This window comes from Pseudopodoces humilis, chromosome 10 (genome assembly GCF_049639895.1).
Source record: "Pseudopodoces humilis isolate 2021_Gansu_Grassland_sample_001 chromosome 10, ASM4963989v1, whole genome shotgun sequence".
In the NCBI taxonomy this organism is placed as follows: domain Eukaryota; kingdom Metazoa; phylum Chordata; class Aves; order Passeriformes; family Paridae; genus Pseudopodoces; species Pseudopodoces humilis.
Window position 1 is genome coordinate 10,220,715 of NC_142209.1, and position 19,185 is coordinate 10,239,899.

Consider the following 19,185-nt stretch of genomic DNA (forward strand, 5'->3'; position numbering starts at 1 on the left):
ACAGGTAACATGACTAGAAATACAGGCTGTGGGGACCTACAATGATTACATTGCATGATTTGTAAAATGGCAAGTCTGTAAGCCTGCAAAGGAAAATAGAAGTCTCATTCAGATGCATTATAAACTTTTAAATAGCTGTTTATCCAAATTATTCTCTTTCTAAATACACAGATAACTTACTACTGTTACATTTTAGCTTTTTGACTCAGTCATGAAAGGTCCAGAATTACCAGGTGGTTTTGAGATTCCAGAAAGCCTGCATTTCAAACAGAAGCTGAAATTTTGAACTTATCCAGTGACTTCAGGAACAGGGATTTTCAGGAAAAACTGTAATTATTGTACTTATCTTTAGTTGGAAGGACCAGGAACTTCAGCAGACTTTTGTATGTCTGCATGTGGGTGCATATATATACATGTGTGTATATTCTGTATACATCAGAGACAAAAAAAATACAGGTTCATGGCATGAGAACAGTAATAAAAACAATATGCTCAACCACTTAAAAATATTTTTAACTTTAATTTAATATTTTATTGTTTTTAGCTGAGAGTTGAAGCTGTAGGTAGCTAAGGCATGAAAAATCCTCACACCAATTTGTATATCTATCTTCTGATTTGTATCTATCCAGAAGACAGAATCAGAGGTCTGATTCAGAACTGAGTCCTTAATATCTTGCATGAGCAGCAAGTACTTTTATAAAGAGATAAAGAGTTATTCCCCTTTTCCAAGCATGACTGTGCTGCCTATAGAAGTATTTTCATGGGGTTCCTAGCCTAGACTCTCTTGGGAGACAGATTAATATTTAGTCTTCCCCACAAAGTAAATAACACTATTTTCACTGAAATATCTTTTAAAAAATGAAGGAAGCACTGCACTTCCTTTAGGAGAACTTCAAAATGGTGCAGGGTGCAAGAGGCTATATAAAGTTGGGAAGCTGAGGGACAGAAGGGATCAGTGTGTTCTCCACTGAACTTACCCATGAACTTGCAGCACACTTGATTACCAAAAACATGTCATCTGCGTCTTCTAAACCAGTAGATGCTGCTATCTCTACTTCTCCAAATATTGAATTTATGTTTTCAGTTATATGTAGAATAACTAATGCACTGGTGCCAGTCAGATACTTTATATCACCAAACCCCTGCAAGCAAATTTGTTTTACACAGCAGTTGAATGAAAAACATCCTGTAGAGAGTGTGAGCACAAGGGAATGAGAACAGAAAACAGCACTAGCAACATGATTTAAATTAAGCGAACATTAATACCTCCAAGACATTGCATTACTGCTTCTTACACTTAGTGGGAAAAGCTGTAATTTACATGTACAATATTTTTAACATCATCTATTAATAAGACGTGTATAGTTACTCTGTTCAATTGATACTGGAAAGAAAAGACTTATTTGAAAACATATGCTGCAATAATTAAAATGCTATTATGCTGACCATGCCTTTGTTTGAGGAACTCCTACTGTCTGTATTGGCTGGGATCAGCATTGATTATGTGGAGTGATATAAAGATTTGGGGAGCTAATAACAATCAGGTAGGATCTCAGTGTATGCTATAGGCAGCCAAGATAAATCACAGGAAGCCTAGATCAAAGCCGGTTTATGAAAAAGTTTGTTTTTGTATTTAATGACTCAATATAAAGCACACAAACAGAAAACTCTTCAGAGATTTAAGGCACATGGAAATGCCATAAACATCCCATCCTGTACATCTGTAGAATCTCCCTATGCAGTGAGAAGGATGTCAGCATACAAAGAGGGGAGTGAATTCAATCTGTCAAGTACTTACCATGCATATTTACCAACAGTAGACATTTCTTTGAATTAGTAAAACTATTTTTAAAGCGGGAGAAAACCCCATAACAATATAGAACTTTTATTCCTTCCCCTTGAGGAGGGTAGTTCAGTGATGCAATAGGGTCAACTGCAATTTAGTTCCCATTCAGGGTGGGTCAGTTGCCTCTTGGTTCCACCTCAGGTATTTATTTATTTATTCTGACTTACTTTCATAAAACTTCTATGGACTGTAATAAGATTTTACATCACCTGCTGTGGTCCTTTCTAGGTGCATTTTTTCTCCTGAATTCTGATGTCCCACTATTTGAACCTCTGCTGTCTTGATCCTGGCCCTTAACATCCCAAAGGCTCCCTGGATATCTGGAAGTGATGCAGGCTTGAAAGAGTCCTGACAAGGTTCAAGATGGCCTCAACTTCAGTCATGTTGAAAGGGCATGCCTGAAAGCAGCATCTGCTCTGTATATTCAATAATGAGGACATTTATTGCCAGCATTTCCTCCTCTGCACATAAGACAAAAGCTCGTTCCTGTCAGTGAACACAGGAGAGCCCCAGAAGCAGCTTGGGAAGCCACAGAGCACCGTGTGCTGCCATCCAGGAGCAGGGCTGAGATCCAGCCATGGATCCTGGCTGCCAGCACTCTGCTGCTCCTTTAGAAGCCAGTGCTGAACGGAGCTGAAGCCTGATGCATTAGTGGGATTTTGGCCCCAATGAATAAATGAGAGCTTTTTGCTGAGAATCATGCAACCGAAATTTGTACCCTGAGTGACTGAATCCAAACATTTGTCTGATTTCAAGTGAGAAGCCCTGTTGACTATCCATCCCCACAGGACTTCCCACACACCTGTGATCAGGAGAGAAGCTCAGTTTATGTAAACCCTTGCCCATGAGTCAGGGTTGAGTAAACAAAGACTTTTTCATATTTTCTGCAAGCATTCCACTGTTAATACACAGCATGCAACATTTGTTTCTTATTAAGCTGTATTTTCATGTCTTTGCTTTAGTAATTTAGCTCTTTCTAATACTCTTTGTTCCCTTTTTTAAGCATTGCATTAACTTGCCTTCCTGTAACCTCTGTACAGCTTTCTCTGTGATTGTTGTAACAATTTGTCCTATTCCACAGCACAGGGATTAATTGAGTCTCGAGTTATTATCTTGTCCTTGTTTCTTTCAGACTAGTGGCCTCTGAATTTTATTTTTTTTCAAAACAGATGGAAGACTAAAAAGACATCATCTTCACAGTAGCATAAAGTAATATTCAGGAGACACAACAATGGCTGTTTATTGCACCTTGCACAAGCTGCTTTCATTACCTTCAGATTACTAGTGTTATTCAAAAAACATTCATTTACAGCAAAGACTGTCCATGGACAGTTACTGAAACTTTCATACACAGCATTTTGTCCTAGATTGCAAGAAAGTGTATTCTACTCTTTGTCTATTCAAAAACTGATTTATTCAAAAGAAGCTTCAGTTATTTACAGTTTTGATTACTCTAATACTATGATGGCTTTTGTTAATCTAAATTAAATAAACTTATAGCAATTGAAGTGAAATGAATCTTGCAACTTAGTAGTGCAATAGCAGTGTCACCACAAACATATTGCCACATTTAAGTGTGCATTTTTGCTGAAAATATATGAAAATTCAGTCTGCTGGCCACACAGTGTAGTTTGCATGAAAGCCAAGAGGGCCATGGCAGCACGGTAGCAACATTACATGGGAGGATAGGTAGCCTAGGAGAATATTTTAAATGTCTTGTTCTGTTCGTTTGGGGTTTTTTTATCCCCTCTAAGTATTTCTCAAATGCTTCTGGAACAATAATGTTACTGCACTTGCAGAAGGCACAAGACAAGCTAAAGAGACGATTATTGGCTATTTGTTGCAGAGTTTTACACAAAGATACAGCTGAGCTGGGGCCTCACTGGAGGTGATGCTGGGAGGGGGAAAGGGTCCCAGTGACTACTGTCTGGCCACTTAAAAGACACCAGCTGAGAAGGTGGAAAACAGTAGTAAAATGTAGAAACCGTGATTTTTTTTGTATACTTCACAACAGAACTATGAAATCTAGTTCTAGAATGATACTAGTGCCACTACTGACTGTTAGTTCCTAAATTAGTTTCTCTGCACATCGTATTTTTCAGAAAGTTTACATGTATTGTTCCATTGGCATAAATAGTGTAAGATTGCTTAATGCCACATTTCAACTCTGATAACCATATTTCAAATACAAAGGTGTTGCTACATCTCATACAGCTTCCCACTACAAAACAAGAAGGTTTCTTCTTCAGATTCTACATCTATGTAATTAATTTTCTCAACAATGTGGAAAGTAATTCCATTTGCATGCTATAGGGGCATGGAAATACACATTTGGGTATATACCTCTCATTTCCATCTCACACAGTTACAGAGTGCACTCCAGTCTTCCCAGGTTTTTTCCACATGCTGGATAACTCCTATGTGCTCCTGTTATGTTAATGCTTGCTACAATTTTGAGACTGCTTTTCTAAGTACCAAAGATGTCTGAACGCATTTGTTTCTAAACAAGAGAGAGTCTGTGACAAACACATACTGAATAGCAAAAGGAGGCAGAGAGGCTAGGGGATTGGAAATTAAAAAAGGGAAAAAGAAAAAAGGAACAAAACATAGCAGAACAGCCTATCTGAATGACCTTGATACAGAATCTGCTATTTAGCTACATACAGGGCTTCAGCTATTCATTCTATTTTACTTCTTTTGGATGATGCCACCTCTGTTAAAGAAGAAATAAATTTGGGTGGAAATAATTAGATTTTATCTGAAAGAAAAAAGTGACTTAACAGTGGCAGTACAAAATCTCATGTGTCTCTCCGATAAAGAAAGAATTTGTATACAACCATAAATTTTTTATGTTTCTATCAAACATTGATAATAAAGGTTTTAATATTTATAGTTACCCTTGGCCAACTCTGAGAGTTCCCTCTCCAGTAGGGTACACTCACAGAGGTACACATTGCCTTTGGGTACCACTGATTGGGACAGTAAGTACATGGTGGATTTCCCTTTGGAATATAGCACTGATATCCAGCTCTTCTTAATCTTCTTAATATTCAGTTTTACACATTCCTCTGTAATCAGCTCTATCCTGAATTCTAATGAGTTCTGGTTTTACACTGGGAGCGGTGTCTTTTAACAATCAATGTTATTAAAATGACCCTTGACAGTGCATGATTCCACAGTGGGGATTTTCAAAGCTATGTACAAAAATACATTTCATTACCACTTTAATACAGAAGTTTAAAATCAGAACTCCTCTCTGCCTTGTTCAAAGCAATTTCTCTAGCTTTGAACAGCTGCTTGGCACACCACAGTGACTACAGCAAGATTTCAGCTCTCCTTCCATGGTGGCCCAGCGTCTCAGAGCAAAAGAGGAAATGCAGCTCTGGAGATTGGATAGCTGATAGATTTATGGTCACTGGTCTGAACACAGCCCAGGAAAGGACTGATTAAAGGGCTTCATGATGCAAGGTGCTCTGTGTTGGTTAGATTTTTTATTGCATTGTTATAACTTCATGGGAGTTATTTAATGATCTTTTAACTAGTTTTATTGCTTACTGTATATAAGAACTACCAAACTGCTGGCATAGATAAAATATGTTAGGAAATGAGTTTCATCTCACTTGCCTTTTTATTGAACAAGTGAATCTCTCTCAAGTTTCTATCACACAGCAAATGTACCTAATACAGAAGCAAGGAGATTACACAGCCCTCTCTCATGAGCATCTGAACTGAGTACTGGTTTCTAGATGGAGCCTTGCTGGGACTCTGGGAAGGCAGCAGTTTGCACTGACAGCACTTGCATGTGTCTCACTGAACAAAACTGCGACATGCAGATCTCTGATTCCCCGGCTGCTTACTAAGGAAGGGAAAACACACTGCTTTAAGGTTTTACTTTTCTTAAAGCTGCAATCAAGCTACAAAAACCTGCGCTTTGAGATAGGCAGAGAGAATAAACAAAACGGAAACCAGGCATAAGGGAAGTTTTCATCTGTCCGTCTGTCGGGATTTTGTTGTTTGGTGTGTTTTCTTTAAACATAGTAGTAGAGAAGATTGGCAGCTGCTGTGCAGGTAACTATGAGTTTAGAAGCCTGCTAGCAATAAAAAGACTGTTTAGAATGAGCAGAAAGGGTACTTCACAGTGTAAAATGGAGTAAGGTAAATATAGACCCCTGAAAATCAAATAAGGAAACCTTGAAACTCCTTACCCACCCTGCAGTTTCAGCTCTAATTTGTTCCGTCACAAAGCAGAGTTCAAATATTTAAAAAAGTCTAATGTAAAACAGAAATCCCAGGCATTCCTATTCAACAGCAGTTTCCTTTTCTCCTAAACATCGTGAAAGGAAGACCAAAGAAATCAAAAGATTGTTTCAAAAACAAAGGAAAAGAATGTTCATTCCAGAAGAACATGGTGCCTGCCCAGTGTGAAAAGCATTTCCCCTTTGACTTATTTCCATTATTAAGAGTAAATAATCAAACTAATCCCAACGGTGGATTTAAAGTAAGCAAGGCAAAAACAGCAATGCTTCACTTGAAAAGATTTACTAAACATAACTAAACAAATCCTAAGTGGAATTTGTGAGCTTGCAGTAGCATTTAGGTAGAAACATGTTTATCTGGATGACAGTAGATGATCCTTAACATGGAATTGTATCACAAAGGAATGCTTTGAGAAAAGAATGAACCCTACAAATAAAACTTGCAGCACAAAGTAGTATGAGAACTTTGCCCACACAATTTTATTATTGTTGTCCTTTTGAGCTTATGTCATTTGATTCTACCCCACCTCTTCAGCAGCTTGCCACTTTGTAACAAGACAACTTCTTTATCCAAAGACAGAAGTTCGATTGGCATGGGCCCCCACCTTTGCCTATGCCTGTGTTTCTGAATGCTCCAGGGTCTGGATTGAAAAGAGCCATGATTTGCACTCCCAGGTGTGGCTAAAAGGGCTCTGGACAAATTGAGAACTGGGGGGCCTAGAGCCAGCCTAGGACAGCTACAGCCCCAAGCTTCTCAGCTTCTCTCAGCCCCTACGGTGAGGACTCAAAAGTTTGAGAAGTTTTTAGAACATTCTCTTTCAGCAGACGTTCAGCACACCACAGAACAGAATCTCTTGGTCTCATCTCCTAATAGCATGCATCCAAAATGTAGCTTTGAGTCCAGGCCCTGAATAATGAGAAAGGCCTTTAACCCATTTGAAACTTAAATTCACTAGGGGGGCTTAGTGATCTGTAAAACAAGTCTGGAGGACACTAATGCTTTCCCCCTAACACTCAAACCAGTGTAACTTTGTGGCCTTAAACCTCCTTTATACCAGTGCTACAGACATGAACTGAACTGTGTCCTTGCCTGAACTAAACTGGCATTTCTCAACCACTCAGCCCTTCACCCAAGAATATCTGTAGTTTAACTACTCCCTAGCAACTTTCTCTCTCATTATAAATACACCTAAATATGTGTGATGAGTTTTCCTTCAGATATGCACTCCAGAAAGAAATATGACTAGCTAAAATGTCATTGTTGAAGAAAACCCGATATTACAGATTGTTTGGAACTCTCTGTAGAGAAAGAACATTACACATTCTAGAAAACAGCATTCTGTAAGCTTACCTCTAACAATCCCTCTCCTTTCCCTTTTCAATTCCTCTTTGAAAAGGAAAAAATGACTGGCAAATATCTTAAATACTATGATGCTCGCCAGTCCAGCAGTCTATTACTGAAATTGAAGCTTCAATATATCCTCTTGACATTAACTTCCTAGTTGAAGTAATACATATAATTTTTATGTCCAGGAAATTATAAAGAGGTGGTATTTACTACCACTTCAGATGACTGCAGAATCATTGATTTACAGCCAGTATAAAAATTGAAAAATATCTCTCATTGCCTCATTGATAGGTATTGAAATCCATGGAAACAAGAAAGAGTGTGGATATCAGCATCTATTATCCTATATTATCACGTTACTTCATCTTTCTAAATGTCTGTAAAATAATAATGGTTAGTTCTTTTGTTTATTCTTAGGCAACAAATCAGGTCACTGGAGATTTTACTATAGTAGTAGCTACTTCAGAAATATATTCAATAATCTGTAATGACTTGTGAAGTGAAAAACCCCTGAGTAAACTTCACATCTGTAAAGCTGTAAAAATGAACTGGTCATATACATTGATTGTCCTTTTAAAAAGCCTAACCTGTTTTATTCAGTTTATTCTAGGAGATAAATGGAAAATAATTTTTAAAATGAAAAATCTATGATCTTGGAAGTCTGGATGCAAAATCACTGAATTAAGCTATTAATAGTGTTGATGAAATGATTTATTTTTGTATAAAGACTGACAAAGATCATAAAAAAACCCCTAAATTTAATCTCTGATTCCTTAAAGGTTTACTTGAAGCCATATTGTATTTCTTGTTTTCCTGATTAACAAATCATCGCTGCACAAAGCAACACAGGTGGTCAGTCCCCTTGGACTCACATCAAAGGGGCCACCACGAAGCTTTAGATGTTATTCAAAAGCAATCTGAAACTTGTCTCTCACTGTTTGTCCCATCTATTGTACTTCACAGGGTCATCTTTAAAGGACTGTCAAGTTTGCAAAAAAAAAAAAAAACAACTTGTAAATGATGTTTCTAAAAACTGTTTCATAACTGTTGACTGGTTCACAAATGCTCTATTTTCAGAATATTTGCATCATAAATTATGTAATTTTAAAACTGTTTTTACGTGCAGCACTGTTTGCCAGCCTTAGACACAGGAAGAAATCGGTCTTTCCTAAAGGATAATTATATTAGTGTATATAGCCATATATATAACCATCTCTGTAACTGATGTCAACCATTGTGTATATAGAAAAGTTTAAAAAAAAAAACAGAATAAAACAAAGAAAACTAATTTTAAAGGTATAGATTTCAGAATAGCCCATTCTTCTCATAGCTCTTGCAACAATTTCCTAATATATTTTTATAAAATAGCAGAAAGAAATCAAATCAGTATTCCTTGGATCCAAATATGTTAGGGAGTTTAAAATATATTCTTAGAAACACTGCACATGAAATAACATTGCAATGTACATCCTACACTCATGGAGGGTTTCTTTTCCTGTATGAGGGTGTTTTAGGTTCTTTTTGTATGTTAACACTTTGAAGAGTACCGACATTTTGCCTTATATGTGCAATTACTTGAAAAGATCAAAGTCTTATTAAGTCCCCAGTTATTCCATCAATACCAACAGGATGTTTATAAACAATGACTCACATTGGCTATACCAAGAAGAAAACAGACTCACAATTCTCTGTAATAAACAAAGCCAACAACACTTTTCAGCTATGGAAAACTGGTTAAAGAGTTATGGGTAAGTTGTCATAGGAAGGAAAACACAACAGAGCTTCCCACTTTTAATAGACATGCAGGAAGCTGACTGCAGAACACTTTTTGGGTTTTTAACTTTACTCTGTGCACTCTAAAATGATCTGATATACTCTCTAGAGAGAGTTCACTTAAATCCATAATTATTCACACAGTGTTGAGGGATTTTTCAGCAAATAAAGCATTCATCAAATGTGGGTTTTGACAAAAACCTATTCAATTATTGCCAAAGTTACAGTTTCACCTCAAAATAACCACGGAATAAAGTTTGGGAAAAAAAAGCACAAGCAGTCCCTCCCTGGCCTGCAGGACCCCAAAGGTGAGAGCACTTCCCCACCAAAAACAGTGTTTGAATTCCTCTTCTGCTCAAGGGCCCTTGCTCCATGTCTCCCATCTGCTCAGAATGTGCCCAAAACAGTAAGCTGAAGGACAGTCTCCCTTGCTCCTGAGACATACAAAACACTGAACTATTTGCTGAAACAAAGGGTTCAGTGGTCCTACAGTTCACATTATCTCTTGGGAAGTAAACTCCAGCTGAGCTAGGACGTTTTAGATAAGGGGAGAATTTCACTACTGGTTTAATTTCCTGATGACATGCTAACATTATAAACTGGAGACCTTAAGACCAATGGTTAAAAGCCAGTGCAAGGCAGCCCAACAAACATCCTTTCGTTTTCAGACCACTTAAGCTTGCTGGGATTTTTGTTTGTGAGGTTTGTTGGGTATTTTCTAGGAAAATGTTCAGTGATGGAAAATGGAAAATGAAATAAATAGAACCATTTCATTAGGAAATACCAAAATGAAATTTCCCAATTTCCAAACCTTTTACTTAAGAACAAGGGGTGGGATGTCTGCAGCTCTGGAAGCACTGCAACACTGCAACAAGTCTACAATGAAGTCACCAATTTCTCATGAAAGTCTTCACCATGTAAGCATAGACAGCTTAAATATACTTATCATGTAGTTTTAAAAATGCACATCTCTAGGTTACGTGGTGAAGGCAGCACATTCCTGTAGAAACACCTTGCATAAAAATGTAAAGAGCAGCTCTGACTCCAGGACAAATATTGCATCACTCCTACACTGCAAAATACTATAAATATGTAAGTACTGTTGTGGAGATGCAAATTATATTAATGAGCTTTTGTTTTGTAGTCAAAAATTAATTTCTAATGCACATTGTAGGATTTCGTAATTTCAGTATTTAAATGTCTTATTTAATCAGAAAGCTTCCTTTTGCTAAAAATCGGTTTCCCTTTAAATAAATATTTTTTTATATATACTGTTGTTAGGGAAGTAACCATCTCTAAACAAAAAAATTCTAATTGAAGAATCGTATTAGAATCAAGGAAAAGTATTAATAAAAATGGATAGTGAAACAATAGCCTGAAACAGTTTGACTCAACCAAGAGTCTGTGTGTGGTCAATGCTTATAAACCAAACAGCAGAAAAGTGTGTTCTTACATTTATTGTAGTGCCTGGAGCAGTTAAATTGACTTCTTAGGAGGGTAAACATTGTGTCTACCCAGTTGACTGTGTAGTCAATATCAGCAGGAGCAAAGGGGGCTTTTTCTAAACTAGGAAAGCAACTCCTCAGTGAGACTAATTAATTTCTCTGGAAACGTCCAGGATATTGATTTGAGATTTGAAAACATTGCTGATGTACAGTAGTCAGCTACACATGAATGAGAGTGATCTTTGATGGAACTTTAAAGAAATGGAGCAAGCAGTATTTTTCAGTCTGGCTTCCACTGTTACACAGCAGACAGCTGAACTAAGCAGTAGAAAACCTGAAATTTTTTACAAACAACTTCAACTTAATTACAGCTCAGAAAGCCCCATGATTTTCTGCAATCTTAATCTACCAGATTTTTGAGACATTCACTGAAGATTTTATGATATATAAGGAAACATAAAAGCCTGTGAACTACCTTTTTTCCCACCCTGACAAGCCCAGTTTATCAGTGATCAGTGCAGAACCTGGTTTTTCTGATATCCAGGAGGTATGATGCCCCTACACTGACTGTGCTTAAAGCATGAAGGTGTGATAGTTTCAACAGCCAAAGTCTGCTTTGCTAACAATCTCTGTCTGAACACTCCTGAGTTGTGTTTTGCCTTAGACACACATAACAAGGATCTGTTTTAATCATTAGCAGTAAAACATTCCTTCCTATATTAAAATAAATTGGTGTTAAGACACAAAATTCATTTTTCAGAGGATGTGATTATTCATATTCAAACTGCTTGAGGAAGGGATTGTGAAGATGCCCCTCCACATCAGTGCAGTTGCTGAGTTTATGGCAGGGTTTAAGATGGGGTTCAGCCCCTGGGCCTCTGCTATGGGGACACCAAGCTGGGCCAGCCCAGCTGATTCAAGCTCAGTGATCTGTGCATCAGCCTCAGCTCCCTGACCTGCAGCTGAACTAGGTCCTCATCCATAGACAGTGCAGCCGCCCTAAAAGCCTTCATCAGAAGCTAAGTCCAGGCAACACAGAATCTTTGCATATAGAATCTGTCCCGTGCCCTGGACAGTGCCAAAGTTCCATGGAAGAATTTTCAAGACAAAAATCCCACAGCCCAACAAAGGTTAATAATGCAGAGAAGTTCAACATGGCCCAGTAACTGGAAGCAGGACAGGTGATATGGACTTCCTTGTGCAACAGTGGATGGACAGTGGGGGTCAGTCAGGAAAGGGGAGATAAAGAGAACTGGTTTGGCAGCTGCTGACATTAGTGATACTTTGCAGAAGGTATGAGATTGTATGCATCTCTAAGACTCACTTCTATGACTCACTTCTTTTCAAGCTATAAAATATCTAAATAGAATTAATTTTGAGAATCTAGTTAGTGCAGCCCTTTTGTCAAATGCAGCCTGAATGTATTTTTATGTGTGTTGGAGTTTCCTGTTAAATTATAGGGGTTTTTAATGGAAATGCTGACAGGACCTTAACCATTGCAGTGTGAACAAATGAATAACAATATACATATTCTTCTTGCTAATAAAGTTTTATAGCCTTGAAATTCAGTGTAGAATTAGTCGATCGATTCTAGAGAGAATTTTTGAAAGAAAGGCTTCATGGTGCTTTCCTCCTTCCATGATGCGAAAACAAATCATTCCAGTGTTTTAATTTATTATCAGGCTTTTACAGACACCTTTAGCTTTTTCCCCTAATGTTTTCTGCGGTCTGTTTATGACAGTATTAAAGACATAAGCACAATTTCAAAAGGCTGTAATGTCTTTTTCTGACTTGAGAAACAAAATATCCAATCTTTTATTCATTTAACTAGAGTCATTGCTTACATCTCAAGTTCATCTTTTTCTTTGATTTTACACTACATTTCCCAAAAGGTTTCCCCATTAATATTAACATATTTATGAATCTCATTATTCTGATTTATGTATTTTCAATATATTTAAGGCTATGTCAATATTAAACTATTTGTCCCCAGTGAGCACCTTCTACTGAGTTAGGATTAGAAATATTTTTAAACTTAACATACTGAGAAGGACCACTTTGGGCTCAGAGGTAATATACTTACATAACCAAACTCTTTCTCAATTTTAGTTTAGTTACTGAGTCCACTTTAAGAAAGTAATAACTCCAGCAATGGGACAAATTACTTTTAATCAAAGTTAGACAATTAAAACAATTATATTTAATTTAAAAAACTATATTCAAGGACAAAAATGATGCTGTAAGGGTATCATACTGTGGGATATACTATGCACATTACATCCACCCAGAGTCTGAAGCTCCTTTATAGCTTTCAGAGGCTACAGTGGCCTTGCCTGGACTCTGACACTGTGCTTGACTCCACCTGCTCACACAGCTAGTGCCAGCTGAACTCCCAGGCCTGAAGTGACAGTAAGCTGCTTGGGATGAAGGATGCAGCTCCACTACTGCCAGGAGAAGTTTAGGAGCTGTAGCCTGTAAAGGCACTTCCCATAACACATTACTTACACATGAAATCTAAACCTGCAGCACAGGTTTACCTCTCTGGAGAGGCATGAGAATACCATTTCTTAATTTTTTTAAATGGGGATCACACTTATCATGAATTTCAGATACAGATTCCACTGGAGAAAGATAGAACTTGGCCCATCCCTATCAATATATTGGTCATAGCTTACTTACATGTAACTAATGTTGTTTATTGATATATTATTGATTTCATATAGTCATACTGTAAACTCTGTATGAATTCCCAGACTTCCTTAAATGGGTCCCAATGACCAGACTACATAAAGAAATAAGGCAGAAAAAAGCTTATTTTTCAAGCAAAGAATCCATGATGTGTGACCAGAACAGTCTCTTTTTCTTTGCAGAAAATCTGCATAACACTATAATTGATTGCTTTGTTAATTACTGTACTAGCCTATCTTCTGTTACTATGTCAATAACAAAGAGCTGGAGTTGAAACATTTTGCAGTAATTGTCATTTTTATTAAAATCTGGTTTACAATATTCCTCTTGCCAACCCTTCTATGTCCACACCAAATATGATCAGAAAATACATTGAAAGTAACTCAAATGTACAATGGCAAACAATGCTTGGGAAAGAACATCCTTTCATTGACACACTCTAGAGAAGCTACCAGAAAGCGATTAACACAAATTGCTTATTAGAGAAACACATGGACATGATTTCATCTCTTGTTAGATGAGTTGCAGCTTTGCACTTCTACTTTCCACTCTGACTTCCCACTGACTGACCTCTAATTCACAGGGATTAGCTCTGTTGACTTTTTTAAACAAATAAACAAAAATCATAGTGAAGACAATTTCTTCCAGGAGTACCTGTTTGTTATTGGATGATGAAACAAAGACAGTAAAAAGACTTGGCCCAGTGGATATTTTTCCTCACATTTTTCTTTAGATTTTTGTCATATCAAATATGAATTCATCTGTTCCTCTGACTCCATCATTACATTGCTATTAAGGCAGAGCTAGGAAAGACCTTACCATCCTATGAGTGACAGAATTTATTTTAAAAGGGACTAAGCGTATCTCTTACCAGAATTAAAAAAAAACATGCCAACACTCAGGAAAAGTGCCTACTAAATTTAAAGTTCAAATAGGAACAAATTGCATCAGATTCCTAAGGAAGATTGCAAGCAAACTTAACTCCATGAAACCTGGACTTCTATTGCTTTAAAAGAACTGAAGATGTGTTTGTCTGTGCTGGTTTTTCTGTATCATTCTAGGTTGCATGTTCCTAAGACAGACATCAAAAGGGCACAGAGCCCCCTTTTAAAGATAAGTTTACCAAGTCATAATCCAATATATGTATTCTCTGCATCTCCTATTTAGAAATAATGTCTCAAGAATATATTTTTCTTACACGTTACTTTAAATTCTATATTGAGAAGCAATAAGCATTGAGCTCATTTAAAAGGAAGTATCATTTTCACAATAAAAACTTGGTTGTGAAATAACTTGGCTACAGCTAGCATTTCCTATCATGCTGTGGTTATGGTGATATTTGCTTTATTAAAAGGAAATACACCTTCAACACAGCAAGATCTACAAAAAGAACCAATTGTGCTTTAATTTATACATACCCCATGCTAGCAGAAGTAAGCCTCGAGTCCAGAAATCTTAATATGGACTTTAAACAGTGGTAACACATTTCAATGCACATGGATAAAATAAGCAACACCAGTCACAGCACATCTGCCACTGCATTGTGTATGACATTATTATTGAATGTGGGGCCTAAGTTTTCAAATGTCCCTGTGTGCGCAGATCCTCTGATCCACAGATCAGAGATGTTTGGCTGTGGGGGTACTAATCAGAATGAAGGAGTAAAGTATAGGTTAGCCTTGACTTTATTTTCTTCTTAAATTTTATGGGCTATAATCTAAACTCCAGTTTGCATCCTGTCTCATTAAGGGACATCATCTGTCTAGAGGGATCCTTCCATTATTTCTCAGAGCAAAACTCATCTTACCTTTGCTGTGAAAGTTCCTACTGGGTAGAACTCCCTCACCCCCCCTGAATTTAACTCCTCTTCTTCTTCATGATATTAGAAAATGGCTCACATTACTTAAAAGATGATCCCTGACAGCCTCTCTATAGTCATCCTCCTTCATTGCTTATCCTTTGAATGCACAGCTTCCAAAACATTAAAACAAGAGCAAAGCATGAACACCCAAGGCTGCCTTTCCACACACACTTCAGATAACATCCAACAACTCCCACACCTTGCTGAACTATAGCACTTATTCTCTTCCTGCATTAATGTAAAGGTTTTCTAAAGATCCAACAGAGAAAAATTCCTCTGTGCATTAATTATTTTGTGTTATTAATGTCAGTTTGAAGCTGGCACTTTCTAAATAAATTCATGTTTTATTATCTACCGCTATTCCTGTAGCAAGTTGAAATTCATCTAGTTTGTCTCAGAATAAGGACAATTATAACCTGGTGGTCAGAATCAGTTGTGTTGCTCCTGAAGGCAGAGTGTGAGCCACTAAACTAAGACTTTGGTGCAGAAAGTGGGAATCCTCAACTTTACAGCACATTGGGGAAGCAGAGGGAAAGGAGAAAGCCTGAGACTGGGCTCTGACATGGATAAACCCATGCACAGGCTGCCACCACAAAGGAAGTGGCAGTGGGGGGTTGAGCTTCCTGAAGGAAAATCTGCTCCGAAGACATCCTCTGGCAGTGCCCAGGTTTTGTTGCACTTAGCAGGGCAAGAAAGAGAGCGAGCAGAGGACCCCCAGCCCCAATAAGTACTGTACTCCACAGAACTGTATCTCCACCTGAAATGCCTTGAATTCAGTTGCTCTCCTTCATGTCCCTGGTACCATCCAAAAAGGTTCCAAGGAGAGAGGCAGCCCTCACAAGCTGCAGAAATTTGCCTGTCCCTGCAAAAGCCTATCCTGGGCTGTGGAAGGGAGGGTGAAAACCAAGAACCACGGCCAGAGGGCTGAGAGAGCTCTGCACGGACAGCGAGGACAGCAGGAGCCCAGCAGCCCCAGAAACACGAGCCCTGCCCTGCACCTCCGGCTCCTGGAGGAGGGTCATGCCAGGGAGTCAAAACCAGAATGGCTGATGGATAGCTTTAGGAAAAATAAAATAAGATAAAAAGTCAATAACGATGCAGGAAGCATAGAGTTCCAAAGTCCACTTGATCTGTAGAAAACTAATGATATCTAATAAAAGAACTTGTCAGATTCCTTCAGAAAGGTAATGGTGGTTGAAATTCTGCTTTCAGGCAATATAGAAAATTGTCCTACATAGTTTAAAACCGCACTTTGGATAAGCATCATCTAACTGCCTTCTCTGATTTCTCATCAAAAGCTTTATTTCAACTACAAGATGGGCAGATTCAGGCACTGAAACTCATCTGGATTTCACCTAGTCCTTATCCGAGCATGGGCACTGCTGTTGGCAACAACAGGGTTTTTAGGCACACTTTTGCTCCAGAAATGTAAGACTGGATTTTGCGTAACATAGACTAAGCTCAGGCTACAAAAATCCCCCAGATATTTAGTTATATACATTACCCCTGAAGAACAATATCAAAAGCCAAACTGGTTGAGTGGTCACTTATATTTGTAGCTTTAACATGGATCAAATTATTTGTACCAGGAAATGATGGCACGGGATACCAACAAATGGAAATTATTTTTGAGAAACAGAAAAATATTTTGCAATTATATGAAAGCAGACTGCTAACATCCAGATTCAAATAAGCAATTTGTGAATCAGACATTTCACCCAAGCTATCAGCCAAATTCTTTTGACTGTTGCAAAAGAGACAAATCTTGTGTCTCAATGATTCATCCCACCTATCTTAGTGAATGACTGAATTACTGTAATTCATTTACTGAAGGTGCCTCTTTCTCCATTGACTAGAGACGAAGTGTAGGTGCCGAGGACATACCACATGCCTGACTTTAGACTGCTCAAGTTACACAAAAGAAATCTCTATGTCCTTTAACCTACTAAATTATCTATATAGCAAGCAACAAAAGCTTTTCCAGGGTTTACATTTCCTGCTATGGGGAAAGCCAACATATGATCAAAATTGGAATTCAGTTCATCTACAAAGTATTAGAAGTGCAAAGTAATTGCACTTAGCCTGATGGGCATTAAAAAGCAGTGTAGATGCTTTAGAACATGATAAACTTAGCATTTGCAGTGAATATTACACAAGTACTTAATAACACTTGCAATTGCAACCATTTTGATCAATATCCAGTAACAAAAAATTAATCCCATCAAAAAGTTTGCCCCATTATCAGAAAGAAAAAACCGTACTACTGTTTCTGTCACATCTTCTCCCTTGTTGTGCTGGAGATTAATATTTTCCTTTTCACCACTCCAGCAAAAAAAAAAAAAAAAAAAAAAAAAAAAAGAAAAAGAAAAAGCTTGTTTTCAAGTTTCTGGTATCAGTAGGGAAACAAAGCCATGATAAAAAGGACAAACAGGAACCCCACACCTGACAACAATGAAGAATCTTGCTTTCAAACATCACACAATTGGCTGACACTATTTTTTTATGGGCTAGCAGCTGCGTGACTCATTTATGTATGTTTTGCCTGCCTTAGCACTAAGTGGACTGATGTAAATAGGAAGTGATGAGGAAAATCAATTCAGGGCAAACACATTTTTTTCAAGGCTGTAACAGGAAGAGATAGGAAGCCCAGGAAGATACTTGATAGATATTCAACTCTGTAGAAAAGAGGAAGCAGCATGTTGAAGCACTAAGCTGGTTATTTTGAGTTGTTGAACGGAAATGGGATACAGTGCAGAAAGGATGCAGATAGGATGCATTTTGTTGCATAGCAACCCAGGGAACAGAAGCTCCTGCATATAACTGAAGACCATCTGCTAGTATGAGAGGGAGAGAAAAAACACGTGTTTAAAAGGGGAAAGGGGAAAAAAAAGTGCAATACCAAAGAAGGAAGTTTAACTACACTACATGAAACCTGGCCAAATCACCCCTGGTAAAAGTTTAAGGGATAGAAGAACTTAAGGAGAAGTCATTGTTTGCAGCTTCCTACTACAGTATCTTTGTGTTGAGATTGTTCCTATAGAACCAGATTAGGCTTTGGTGTAAAACTGAAACTCCCAGTGAAGATGCTGCCAGTTAATTTGCTTCCACCAAAGGCAGATTGCAGCTTCTTTTATTTTCTCAACAATGTTTACAGTAAAACACCACCAACTTTTAACATCCATACTTTCCATAGTGTTGTAACATACTGCCTGTCCCCAGAGCACCACTCAGTCATCAGGTTGCATGGGAATATTATTCAATATAACTCCAGCTCTTGAAATATGGTTTTGTTCATGTTATTATATGTGATATATAAATAAAATATATATTCAAAATAAAAACATTCTTAACTGATTTCACAAGATTCCTGGGTCAAAATTGATTCAGGATTTTGTCTGATGCACTGAATTGATGAAAAACACAGATAAATCAATTTACTAAGAATAGGAAAGAAAAAAGAGAAATGTATTCTGAAGTAGAGAGTTCCATTAACAAGTGAGAATAGGAGAGAACAAGGAAAAGAACAGGAACTTGAGTCCTGCCAGATGCTGCTGAAGCTACTCTCTTTATTCAGGAGAGAGGGTTCTGATCCTGGAGCACCTGGTACCCAGAATATTTGAATGCTGAAGGAGACCCTTGAGGGTTAGGAACAGGAAGCAGAACAGAAACGTGACACTCCATAGCAGGAAAATGCCAGCTATTGAAACGCCCTAGCACAGACTGTACAGGAAGAAAGGCATTCTAGAATACCCAGGTAATGGAGAGTATTAGTCTCCAGATTTTGGTGCTGAATTCTGATTCTCTTGACACAGACCTCAGACGGAAGTGCCAGTCTCTGCCTTTGTGTGTGTGGCCATGAGAAGCACAATCCTCACTTCTCCCCATCATTGCCCCCAAATGACTTTATAGAGCACCCTTGCATATAGCTCTCTGATACTCTAGAAGAAGGCAAAATACAAATATTCTCC